This window comes from Salminus brasiliensis, chromosome 19, assembly GCF_030463535.1.
Source record: "Salminus brasiliensis chromosome 19, fSalBra1.hap2, whole genome shotgun sequence".
In the NCBI taxonomy this organism is placed as follows: Eukaryota; Metazoa; Chordata; class Actinopteri; order Characiformes; family Bryconidae; genus Salminus; species Salminus brasiliensis.
This window is the reverse complement of record NC_132896.1, coordinates 21,767,467-21,780,474: the sequence shown is the minus strand read 5'-3', so window position 1 is coordinate 21,780,474 and position 13,008 is coordinate 21,767,467. Positions and strand designations below refer to the sequence as shown.

The 13,008-nt window shown below is 41.0% G+C and overlaps 1 protein-coding gene across 8 annotated transcripts in view; it reads left to right on the top strand.

The window, feature by feature from the left end:
* The window catches only part of diaph2 (diaphanous-related formin 2), a 395,960-nt gene that overhangs the window by 242,544 nt on the left and 140,408 nt on the right, over nucleotides 1-13,008 (top strand). The gene's annotated exons all lie outside the window — the stretch shown is intronic.

The window sequence follows — 13,008 nt, the reverse complement described above, 5'->3', positions numbered from 1 at the left end:
AGGAATTCATGAAGCTTCACTCTACTAATTTCTCCGCAACAGCAGCTGCCACTGTTCACTAAAAGAACTTGCTGACACATTGCTTTAGTGCAGAACAATAGGAAACTCATTTATTTCACAGAGACATTCTTCAACAGTGATTCCACTTCTTTTGTGGTCATGCTTAATCTGAAACATTGTACCCTTCTGTCTAAGTAATTTTATATCTCCTGTATTATGGGTACAAAGGAGATCGCTTCGAAGCACCTGTCATCTCAGATTTTAACTCCCATGTTCTCGTTCTTTTATTTGTAGTTGCCTGCCCATTGAACAGGTTCATTTCAGGGATTAATTCTGACCTCTAAACAATGAACAGTGTTAATAATATAATGGTGACAAGATAAACAAATGCACATACATGGTTTATCTAGTTTCTGTGGGAAAGTATTGCCAGTAGAATAGGACTCTCTGGAACAGATAAACATGAACCTATTGGCACCATGCCTAATGCCTTAGTGGAATAATGGTGCTCCATCCAATACTTTTGGATTGAGGGATAAGGTTGGGTGGTAACCATGCAACATCCTGACTTTACTAACACTTTTGTCACTGATTGCATTCAAATCCTCAAACCAATGCCTTCCCCGGAGAGTAGAGACAGTTACTCCAACAAATGCAGGACAAACTTGTTTTAGTAGTCTTGATTTCAAGAGAAACAATGAATGAGCAGGTGTCCCAATAATTTTGTCTTTACAGTGCACATGGTATGATGTCACACACTTTAATGCTTAGATGTAAATTGATCAAGTAGCATTCTGTACTCTCTACATTGTAATACACCTATTGTCCATTTTGTATGAGTTGAACCTTCCTACAGGTATACCGTTACTGCTTTACTGAGAATAGCTCACCACCCACATAATATCTGGTCATTGGTCATCCAGTGATTATCCATTTCTATTGACAGATGAGGTGGAAGATTGCTAAGACATTGTGCAGCAACAGATGGTCTCCTGTCACCAGTTGTGTGCCTACAGTATGAAGTGCATTTGCATGGTAGAAGTTATAAAGATAGAAAGGGGACACAAATAGCTAGATGGTGCACTTGGCAATCCAACAACTAATACAACTGGCAACTCTATTCCACAGATTGCAATATATCGTACTCTCATATGGAATAGTTTATGAAATAATCTCAAACGCCCCACTTTGTGCAAGTTTCTTTCTCAAGGACACTATTTCAAGGAGCATAGAATTAAAAGCAGAGTTGGGGCTGCCTTTTGGTGCTGAGTAGTTTCTTTTTGGAACTGTCCCTGCCACCCAGGTTCCCTCCCTCGCTAGGCTGCTTAGAGCCGGATAATTAAAGATTGATAATTTCCCTGGAGAAAGACAGGAACAGCGAGGGATCAGGAGTTCACGAGTTCTGTCTCGGTGAAGCGAACACACCAAAAATATATATGGTGTTAGTTAAGCATTAAATGGGGTCAGGTTGAACATAGCTTGGGGAACTGATGTGGGATGAGTGAGTCTCAGTGAGAGCTGCACTTACCCCTTCGCTCTGCTGCTGTATGATAGCTCTCATTACCTGACTGACACACATAAGAGTGGCCTTGATTTATCCTGCCATCTCCCAGAACAGTGCTGTTAAATTGCGTTTGTGTCAATAAAGCTGGCTCTTGTCTATAGATGGAAAAGATGTAATATTGAGGATGGACTGAGGTAGCTGCATCAACACCATCTGCGGCAGAGATATTGCTGCACAATTTCCGGCCTAATGTAGTCTTTTTCACTAACGGACAGTTGGCAGTGGTCATTCGGCAGTCATTGAGAATGTGTTCTTTGTGTCAGTATTTTTGCACCCTTAAACCTTTCTAATAGAGTTAGACCTAGACCTTGTTAGGGCGTCATTGGCCAATTGGCCTTGTTAAATCTTCCCCCAGGACAAATGTGTGGATGCTTGAGAAGGAGCCCCAGCACTGTGCACCGATTCCACATTGTCAAAGCAGCGCTGACTATCCATTCTGACAATAAAGGAATAAAGGAAATATGACAATGTCCTTATGAATCTATTAATATAAGGCATAGCCATAGGCAAAGCAGTTTGGAGCCTCTGTGAGGGGATAAATGAGTGTGAATAAAACAAAAAAGTTGAACTGGTGGGATATTTATACTGTCATGAATGTTTCTATTATCCCCATTCATTTTCCAGGCACTGCAGAATAATAAAGTACTGGCCATTTCTGGCTGAAAAGCTAAATACTGTTTGGTTCATAGCTACATTTCATGGAAAAAAAATCTCTGCACAGGCCTAGAAACAAAAGAGACATTTTTCTGTCGTTTTAAATGAATCTTTAGGGAATCTTCGACTCCCTAACTTTGATCCATTGTGTTTGGCGCGGCTCTGTTTGTTGTTGATCCTGTGTATTTTAGGTTTTCCAGCATTTCGTACACAGCAGAACTTGAAGTTCAAGTAATCACGGAACGTAAATTGAGGAATAGTTTGATTCTAATAATGTTAACCACTAATTGTTACTGTAAAAATACTATACCTGTTTTTGTTATGTAGATGTTATATGTCAAAGCATCTACACATTTTTTTATGCAGCAAGGTAATTTTCATTCTCTCTCTCTCTCTCTCGCTCTCTCTCTTTTTCTCTCTCTCTCTCCCTCTCTCGTGCGCGCTAGCTCCCCCCCTTCCTCCCCCCTCTCTCAAATGAATTTAAAGTGTGTTCTACTTCCCCAGAATATATATTTTTTTCCTCCTCCTGCAGTCACACCTGAAGAATACACTCCCCCTGCAGATCAATCCATAGAGATGTGCCCTACATTCCTCTCCAATCTTTCAGTTTCCTAAAAGAAGGGGGGGGGAAGCCAGCCTTATCTTTGCCTCACATACATGCATGCCAAACACGTCTGGATTAAGACGCTGAGGGCAGCACTCTCCAACGTCTAAACACACCCTGTACAGACCGATTTAGGACTTTAAATCAGAGGCAGGCAGCAAGTTTGTTTTGGAAATCACATCTGCTCCTTCCAACCACGTAGTCAGGGAACTACCTATGGGTTATTTTAATGTTAGTATGACCGAATGGAGGGATCTGTGATGGCCCCTGGTGACAGTGGTTTGGGACTGTTGGGTGTGTTGGATGTGTTGCTACACTCTCAAAGAATTATCCTGTACTCTTGAAAGGCCTCTGAAGATCATAGGACTAGCAGCGTGGGTTTGAAAAACAGACATTTTGGGGACATGCCATAGGATTTTTTTTTTTCCTCCCAAAAAACTTTTTGACATGATGCACTTTTGGCTTTGTCAAGTTTTTCTGTCTCACTTCTCTAGAATGTCTGAAAAAATGTGTACCTTGTAGATAAGAACTGATAGAATGTAGGAACCATCAAGAAAATAAATCTAATAATGGCATGGTAGCTTTTTTGATATATAGTTTTTTGAGAATTATTTATAGAATTAATGCTGTTGGTTTGGGGTTGCTATTAAGTCAAGTCAAGTCAAATTTATTTGTATAGCGCTTTTTACAACTGTTGTCGTCACAAAGCAGCTTTACATAATTATTACTTAATAAAGAACAGAGACAGAGAAGAAAGAAGAAATAACATGAAGCGTCAAAGACCCCCGTGAGCAAGCCAACGGCGACAGTGGCAAGGAAAAACTCCCTCAGAGCTGGAGGAAGAAACCTTGGGAGGAACCAAGACTCACAAGGGGGACCCATCCTCCTCTGGCCAGACTGTTTTAAACATTAATGATAAAAATTACCAAACCAGGTACAACAGAAAGTTAATAGTTGTGATATTAATAGTGTCAGACAGGCACGAGTCCATCTAGGTTTCAGCACGGCCACCAAACAGGCAGCAGCGGCTGGCGGGTGAGCCATGGGTGGTGGCGGGTTGGGGGGGGGGGCCCGCTGGCTGGACTGGTAGGTGGCAGCTGGTTAGATGCAGGTAGAGGGGACCTCAGCGGGCAATCTTCCTGCAGATCTGGCTGGGTGGCCATTTACTCGGGGAAGGTAAAGAGAGAGAAGTTAGTTCTAAGAGGAATTTTATGGAGTGCAGAGAATGTTGATCATCAGCATCTGGGTATGTCTGATGACTCCGGCAAGTCTGATTATCACAGCATAATTAAAAGGAGAGAGCCAGAAGGTAACACAGGCGTACCCTGAGAACACCAGCATCTATCTGCTCCACCGTCAACAAACCTGAGTGATCGCGTGTAAGCAGCGAGACGACAGCTCCAGCATCTCAGAGTACTACAATTCCCTGGGTCCGTGAACCCCTGGACCTGCAGCCCTTATCTAAGAAACATTAATTACCAAAAGCTAAACTAAACATATAAGTTTTCAGTTTAGATTTAAAGATTGAGACTGTGTCTGAGTCCCGAACATTATCTGGAAGGTTATTCCAGAGCTGGGGGGCTTTATAGGAAAAGGCTCTTCCCCCTGCTGAGGTTTTCTGAATTTTGGGAACGCGTAAGAGGCCAGCACCCTGAGATCTAAGTAGTCTTGATGGTTCGTAATATACTATAAGATCCTGCAGGTACTCAGGAGCGAGGCCATGTAGGGCTTTATATGTTAATAAAAGAATTTTGTATTCAATACGGAATTTAACTGGGAGCCAATGAAGTGCTGATAGAACTGGACTGATATGGTCAAATTTTCTAGTTTTAGTAAGGACCCTGGCTGCAGCATTTTGCACCAGCTGAAGTTTATTGAGGTTCCTGCTGGAACAACCTGACAGTAATGCATTAGTAATCTAGCCTTGAGGTAATAAAAGCATGTACTAGCTTTTCTGCGTCTTGTAGTGATAAGGAGTTTCTTAGTTTGGAGATTTTCCTAAGCTGCGTAAAGGCTGTTCTACTAATATTAGCTATATGTTGCTCAAATGATAAATCTGAGTCGAATGTGACGCCAAGATTTTTAGCTGCTAAACCAGGAATGATGGGAGAATCTGCCAAGTCTAACATTAAGTCTGATAGTTTATTTCTAGAGTCTTTTGGACCTAAAAGGAGAACTTCGGTTTTGTCACTGTTAAGGAGAAGGAAGTTATGTGACATCCAGAGTTTTATATCCTTTACACAGTCCTCCATTTTCTGTAATCTAAATTTATCGTCAGTTTTGGCTGATATATAGAGCTGTGTGTCATCTGCATGGAAGTGGAAATTAACGCCATGTCTGCTTATAACTGAGCCCAGTGGTAACATGTATAATGTAAATAATAGTGGTCCTAAAATTGAGCCTTGCGGAACTCCATATCTTACTTCTGCGTAGTTTGAAGATAAATCATTTATCTTTACAAATTGGAAGCGTCCCGTTAGATATGATTGGAACCATGATAGGGCTGTCCCTGTGATTCCAACCATTTTCTCTAATCTTTCTAGTAATATAGAATGATCTATTGTATCAAAGGCTGCACTAAGGTCTAGTAGGACTAATAAAGATACGTAGCCTTGATCAGAGGCAAGAAGGAGATCATTCGTAATCTTCACTAGGGCTGTCTCTGTGCTGTGATTGAGTCTAAATCCAGACTGGAATTGTCATTTTTACTCAGGTATAAGCAGAGTTGTTGGGCCACAGCTTTTTCTAATATCTTAGATACGAATGTTAAGTTTGAGATGGGTCTATAATTAGATAATACGCTAGGATCAAGATTTGTTTTTTTGATTAAAGGTTTTATAACTGCTATTTTAAAGGTTTGGGGTACATGCCCAAGGCTAAGGGATGAATTTACAATTGTTAAAAGAGGTCCGATTATAATTGGGAGAATTTCTTTTAGCAATTTAGAGGGAATCGGGTCGAGTGTACATGTTGTACAATTAGCTGAGGATATAATTTTTTCTAGTTCTGGCTGTGGAAGTGGGTAGAAGGCTTCCAGCCTTTGTTCTACAACTAAGTTTTGTTCTAAAGCAACTACATCGGGTGACGGCCATGTTTGATTTAATAAGCAGGGTTGGATTTGTTGTCTAATATTTTCTATTTTATTATTAAAATAGTCCATAAAAACATGACTAGTTAAAGATGTTGGGATCTGGGGTTGAGTATTTTAGTAAGTTTAGAGATCTCATTAAAAAGAACTCTGGGATTGTTTTTGTTTTTCTCGATCAGCGAGGCCAGATACGCTGAGCGAGCTTTAATGAGTGCCTTTCTATATTGACTAAGGCTGTCCTTCCACACAGAGTGGAACACCTCTAGTTTGGTCGTCCGCCATTTACGCTCTAGTTTCCGCACTGTTTGTTTTAAGGTATGAGTTTGATCACTGTACCACGGTGCAAGCCTTTTTTGCCTCATCATTTTATTTTTGAACGGTGCTACTTTGTCTAAGGTTGATCGGAGGGTATTCTCTAGATCGTTTGTTAATTTGACGAGCTCCGTTTGGTCTGACGCTCCGTTTGGTCTGACTCCTCAGGACTCCTCAGTTGCACTCTGTGTCTTTTTAAAAGTTTGATTTGCAAAAGAAATGTCCAACATGCTTTGGACAACAAAGGTAAGTAAAGAAATTATTTTTATCAGTAAGATGTTAAGATGAAAAGACAAATGAGGCAGAGTAAGAAATGTAATTTATGTTGATTAGTTAGAGGGAAACGAGAACAAATACAAACAGTGACCCAAACTGTTATTTGACCTAGTAATCAAAGTGACTAATACAGGGTACTAATACAGGGTAGATGGTGGAAGAAAATAGTTCAATCTCAAAATACAACTTATGTAACTTTTGGGGCTAATGTAAGCAGCTGAACAGTGACATCAGATACAGTGCACAGAAACATCTGCCCATTCTCAAGAAAATGTCCACCTTCTAAATGTTGCCACTAAATAAAGGTAATTAGCACCAGGTTTACTTATATATTGCTGTAAGTAATCAAACTGCAGTGACTACTGACTACTGCTCTGTATATTCTCATTGTTTTAGCAGCGCAGCCATGATGTGATGAGTGCTTAATGGTTCGTGATGGGGGCCACTCTGCTCTTATATAAGTATGTCTTTGTGATGCAGGTGAGTTTGATTCTCTAGAGCAGGATGTCCTAACTCTAACACACACGCAGGCTGAGAGAGTGGACAGTCTGTCAGGGGGCATATCAGAAGCAGGAAGCAGGCCTGTCTGCTCTTGCAAGTCACCGAATGAGTGATGGCTTTTATGAAGGGCTCTTTTCTTCTCCTCCCTGTTTGCCTGGTAGATAAGAGAACTGAATGACACGGTGGCTCCTCTCCCTTGCTGTCTCTGGGACAGCAGCCGCACAGGTATGGATAGAGACAGAGACGGACACATGCAGAGAGGCTGGCTGCCCTGGTTAGCACCATGCTCTGCTAGCTGACAGCAGATCCAGATGAGAGTTGACAATTGGGCTAGAAATGAGAATAATGCTGTTTGCCAGGCAAGAAATATGCCCTGTCACTCTCAACCCCCTCAGCATGCTGGGACTGCTGGACAGATCGTAGCTGGCCAGGTCCCCTTCTTTAGAAACTCTTTATTGTCGCTGCACTCACACGTAGCATCTCCCAGGGGTCTGCTGAAACATGGCATTCATTCCTAACTTAAACAAAAGCGAGGTTTCATTTGAATCTTAAAAGATTAATAGTGCTGAGAGACATGCTCACAATGTGCAGTCACCCTTTGGTAGACATTCATTGTCTGTACTGTCAGATGTCTCTGTACTATTTTCAAATCACAATTTTTGACGTTCTGCTCGGTAGGTTGGGAAAGTATTTGAGTCATTGCAGTCATAAGCTGTCATGATCCTGCTGCAAAATCTGACTTTCGTTTTTAGAATGCTTCCGAATGGCACAGTGAGCAAACAAGTTGTCAAAATTAGTGTTTACTACACGTCAAATCTCAAGGAGACGTCGTGGTGACATCTGGAGGCAAACATAAAAAAAGAAATAAAAATGAACCTATAAATAAATACAATAATGTTGCAGATCTTCAAATATCCTTACTAAACATGTTTTTGTGGTTAAAGGGGTGGGGCATATATATTAGGAAGTCAAGAAAACATGAGTAACAGTCAAAACACAAATGTAGCTTATATCGTTTATGACACACACACACACACACACACACACACCATATAGTGTGTGTGTGTGATCCTGCCTCTCCTGAACTGCTCAGCACATCTTTTCTGCCTACAGGAATTCCCAAAGCAGTTGATCATGAAAGTGGTGATAATATGATTTTGTCCATCACTGGCTCTAAACATCTGCAGATCTGCTTTCTTGGTGCAACACTTAGTCAAGCATATCAATGGTACATTTTGTACTGCCATTATTTGCTCTGCATTGCAGATTTGAAACTCATTCTTTTTTTCTGTTCAGAACTGATGTAACTTACATATAATTATGATTGAGCATTTGAGCACTTGCAGTTCCCACACCTGCCCAGTTGAGGGCAGTGCGCTGTAAGGCGCATCAGCAACTTGACACCTCCTTTTTACATTAGCAAGACCTGTCAGTCTAACAGTTCTTATGTATCACATATAGCTCTCATTAGCCCTTAATCATGCTAAATACATGATTGGATTGGCCCAAACATCTAGTCACCTTGCCATTTTTTGTTTACATGACCACATATGTTTGTTTTTTTGGGTGTTTTTTTTTTTTTGGAGATCTTACCTTTGTGTCAACATACATCAAATATTTTTTTTTAAATAGATTGGAGACATTGCACACGTGCCCTAATTTAAACTTCTTGTAGATGACTTGACCTCTTTTAATTCAGACAGTCAAAAATGTGATGTGCATTTCCATGAGAATGACGTGGGTAATTTGAAAGCCTGTTGTTTGCTGGAGGTGAGAGACAGCTCCTCATACAGAAGATGACCTGGATTCGAGCCGAACTGTGAAAGAAAACCGAATTACAGCTCGTCTGTACTTGAGTGCTTTCTCTTGCCGACTAACAAAAGGCTTTACAGGGCCAATTCTCCCTTATTTTCTTTACCCCTGCCCTTTTTTGTTTTGATAATTTCAAGGTGTGTGTCTGTATTTTTTTTTCTCTTTCAAACTACCTATGTTCAATGTTCCCGAGCTGTACAGTGCTTCTGCCTGACTTGTATTTTAATGGTTTTACATGCAACAATCCATGATTTATCCCCCCCCCCTCCTTTAATGAGCTATATCATTTTGGTGTTATTTGTTGTGTGCTCGTTAAATGTCAGTGATAAACATGGTGTCTAACCACCTGCAGTGTCTTATCTCCCAGCAATATCTGTTTGCGCATTGGCAGAGTTATTAAAATCTCTCTCAGTGTGTGGGAAAGAACATTAGATGCTTTCTATTTGGTACTGTATTGTTCTTATGGTCCTCCATGTTGCACTATTTACTTATAATGGGGATTGAGCATTGTTGTGTTGTTTTAACTTGATTAAGATGTGATTAGTTCCAAAAGAAGAGAAACTTCTTTACGGACAATTAAGTAAAAGAAAAGACTTGAGGATGATGTCCAGTGGTGCATTTTAGATCGGGTCTCCATAGCAGCTAAGACTTTAGACTTGCTGCTTTTTTTTCACTGAAACAGTAGGTGTTCATAATAAAAGCCTGTTTTTAGGATTATGAACACTAAATTGGATCAGTGTGGTGAAAAATACTTTTCCACAGCTTTCTTTAGGATAACATCTGTAATGTTGTCACAGAACAGAAAACTAATGCTGGGTAGTCAGACTGAAGTGCTTGTGTGCAGAATGTTTGAAAGTTGGAATGTTTAGACATGAGGAAGTGGTAACATGGCAACCAGAGAACCTGATAGGCAAGATAATGAGGATGTGTATTGTACAAATGAACTGTGAACGGGGTTTTCCAAAGCATGATAGCTGTACTCTGCAGATAAGGCCCTATTGTTCCACTGTTGCACTGATGTGCAGGCAGCTTCTGGGATGTACAATGAACAAAGGTGCACGTGTTTGTATATTCTCAAAAGCTTGGCAGAACATCTTCGTGCTTGTTGAATGGAATTTCAACAGTATAAGTCTCCTTTTTTGTCCTATTTTCCTCCCAAATAAAGCATTTTGAAGAAAGCTGGCACTTGGCTCTGACAGTGTGTGTGAAAGCTATTAATTTTCTGTCATTGAAACATCGTTTATAATTGAGTTGCTGCTAAATCATTGTTCACTGGATTGAGGCCAGTTCATCTGCATAACAGCCTTTAAGATAAGAAATACAAAAAAGGTAGGCTGCCTTGGAGTCAGGGACCACAGCAGTAAGGTGACCTAAGAGATGTTTGTCAGGCAGGTTCCGTATACCTGCTGCTTCCTCCGGTCATTGCTCATGCTTGGAGATGATGAACCCCCCTTTCTAGTCGTATCAGTCTACATCAGCTCTTTCTCTCTTTCTCTCTCTCTCTCTCAACCCAACCCCCTCAGCCTAGACACCCCCGCAGGTCAGCTGGCCCTGCTAAGGGATCAGACCCTCCATGAAGTGTAATTGGCTTTTTGATGCAAGTAACGAGTTGCGCTAGTTAAAACAGATGGTGGATCATTTCAAATCTCATTTTTCACGTTTGCGACGGATATCAATAAAGGAGCAGTCCCCAAACCTGCTTTGACCTTTGTGGCTGGTGATGCATGTCGTCTGAAAAATTGAGATCAGGCATTGTGACATTTTTCAAATCACAGGATAGGGAGAAAGTGCTTATCAAGGCTGTCAATCATGACTCTGAGTATTCCCAACACCATGCGTGCACAAATCAAGTAAACTCCTGGTAGGAATGACACAATGCATGAAGATTGCTGCTGATCCTGTATGATCATGTATCAGTTTCCTACTTCAGAGAGACACCAGGAAGAGCAGTGAGCACTGCAGGATTGTTTTGTCACTCTTTGCTATTCACAGTTTGCCTTTTATTGACCAGTGGCAAGAAAACGTGTTTGAGACTGAACTGCCATAATAAGAGTCTCAGCCTGCGCTCTTATATCAACAGGTCTTAACATTGATTACTCTGAAGGTATCCATATGCAATTCAGAAGCCTACTATTAGCTGCAGATTGGTTTGTATAGGACTCTTGGGACAGGCTTGGCCAATGCCGGTCAGTGGAGCCAGAGATAAAACCTTTCTGATTAATGACTCTGAGAAATAGAGTGAAGCCTCAACAGACCATGATCTTAGTCTTCACCTCATATTTCTGTGAGGTGAAAAGCTTAAAATGGCCTGTCCTGGGAGACGGTGAAAAGAATGTGCACTGATCAAAAGCATACTCTCAGGAATTTGCTACTACTTCAGCTCTAAAACATAGCATCTATAAAACCTATTCGTGCTCATGACTCCTTTAGTGTGTTTGCAGCAAACCTCTAAACAATTCATACCCATAAAATGCTATCTTGAGCTTGCTATTAAAAGCTGACACATCTATATGAGTTCATGTTTCATGTTTCTCATTTCCGGGCTTTTTAAAAACATTCCTAATAGGCCACAGAAATGACCTGTCCTTTACATCTGGGTGATTTACATTTCTCCCCCTTCTTGTTTTGTCCTGTGGTATAAACCAGCACAGTGTGATCCATATTCAAATGTATTCAAATTATTTGCAGCACATTTGCATGTGAAATTGAGGAACAGAATTGGGATTTGGAGCCAGGTCTTGTGCATGCTGATCAGTGGAAGGAGGGCCAGGCTCAGCGGGAGCTGTGTTCCATATTGCAGATGAGGGGGCAGGGACATTAAAAAGCAGTCACCGGGGGGAGATTTTATATTGCTGCCTTCCAGACAATGCAATATTTCACTTAATGACTTTGGTATGTATCTCCAAGCATCAGGTGCCAAAAAATACATTACTCATTGTCTGTGTGTTTTTGAAGTAAAGTTGATAAATAGCAAGCTGTTCACATTGTCTGTAAACCTGATCTTGCGCTCATTAAACATGGCAAACATGGTAAAAGTCGCACGTTCTGTCCCAGCAGTGCAGTATCAAAGAGCTTGTTTTCACCTAAAGTTGGTCGTCCATGTCATTGTTCTTTCTTTTTCCATTTTAATTATGTTCTATTGTTAAATGCCACTGTTGTTGAAGGCCTTGTGTGTTTTCATGGAGCACTAAGAGAGCAGAGGAGGCAGTTCACTTGTTACCTGACTGACTGAGGAGCTTTGCTGTGTTTTTATTTAGGTGAGGGGGGTTGGGGAGGGGGGCAGACGGCAAGGGACACAATCGATTGTTGCTGGCCAAATTGAGGCAGTGTGGAGCTGCAGGCTCACGGCAGATAGAGCGCCAGCTGCTGTGTTTGTCTTCAGGTGGCCTTTTCTGCGTGTGCCACACTGCCATTTTGATGTGTTAAGTCATAATGGGGAGCCGCCATTCTCTAGAAGGGCTGCCAATAAAATCTCAGACGGAGGGAAATAGGGGCTGCCGGTGTCATTACTGGACACCCCTCCTGCTTCTTCTACAGACAGTCTTCCTCCTGTTCTTTCTTGCCCTCTTCTAGTGTACTTATTCAATGTGCACATGCAGAGTAATGCATTAGAGCCGAGACTCTGCTTGTAGTTTCTTTTGGAGAGGTCAGTTCTGTGTATATTTATTTAAATACTTATTTAAATTCTTAAACTTTTATGAACCACTTAATGGAAACTGGGCAAAAACAGTGTTTTATAGTTTGACATTTGTTCTGTGAAAATATCAACATTAATGGTTCTCAACACTGGTCCTGTTCATTAGCATATTTGGTTACTCTGTTCCCAACACACGTTAGCTAGTCACTAAGTTTAAAAAGAACAGAACCCCTGGCCTAGATCGATCCTGATACTGATCAGAGCTTCTTGACTCTAGTCCTCAACTACAGGTAGCTCTTGCCACAGTTGGTCTCAAAGGACATAATCTACTATTAGAAAGAGACCAAAGAAGGTTGTTTTTTGGGAGGTGTGCAAGGAGGAAACTCTTGCTGTTGAAAAATAAAAAAAGAAATAAAAAACATCAGAGCAAAACCAAGGTTTGTCAGAGAACACAAATCTCAGCACTTGTGCTTTGCACAGATAATTCCAAAAGAAAATGTCTGACCAGCTGTCCCAAATATTATGGCAAATACACTTGTGAAATCCACCAATGAAGTCCA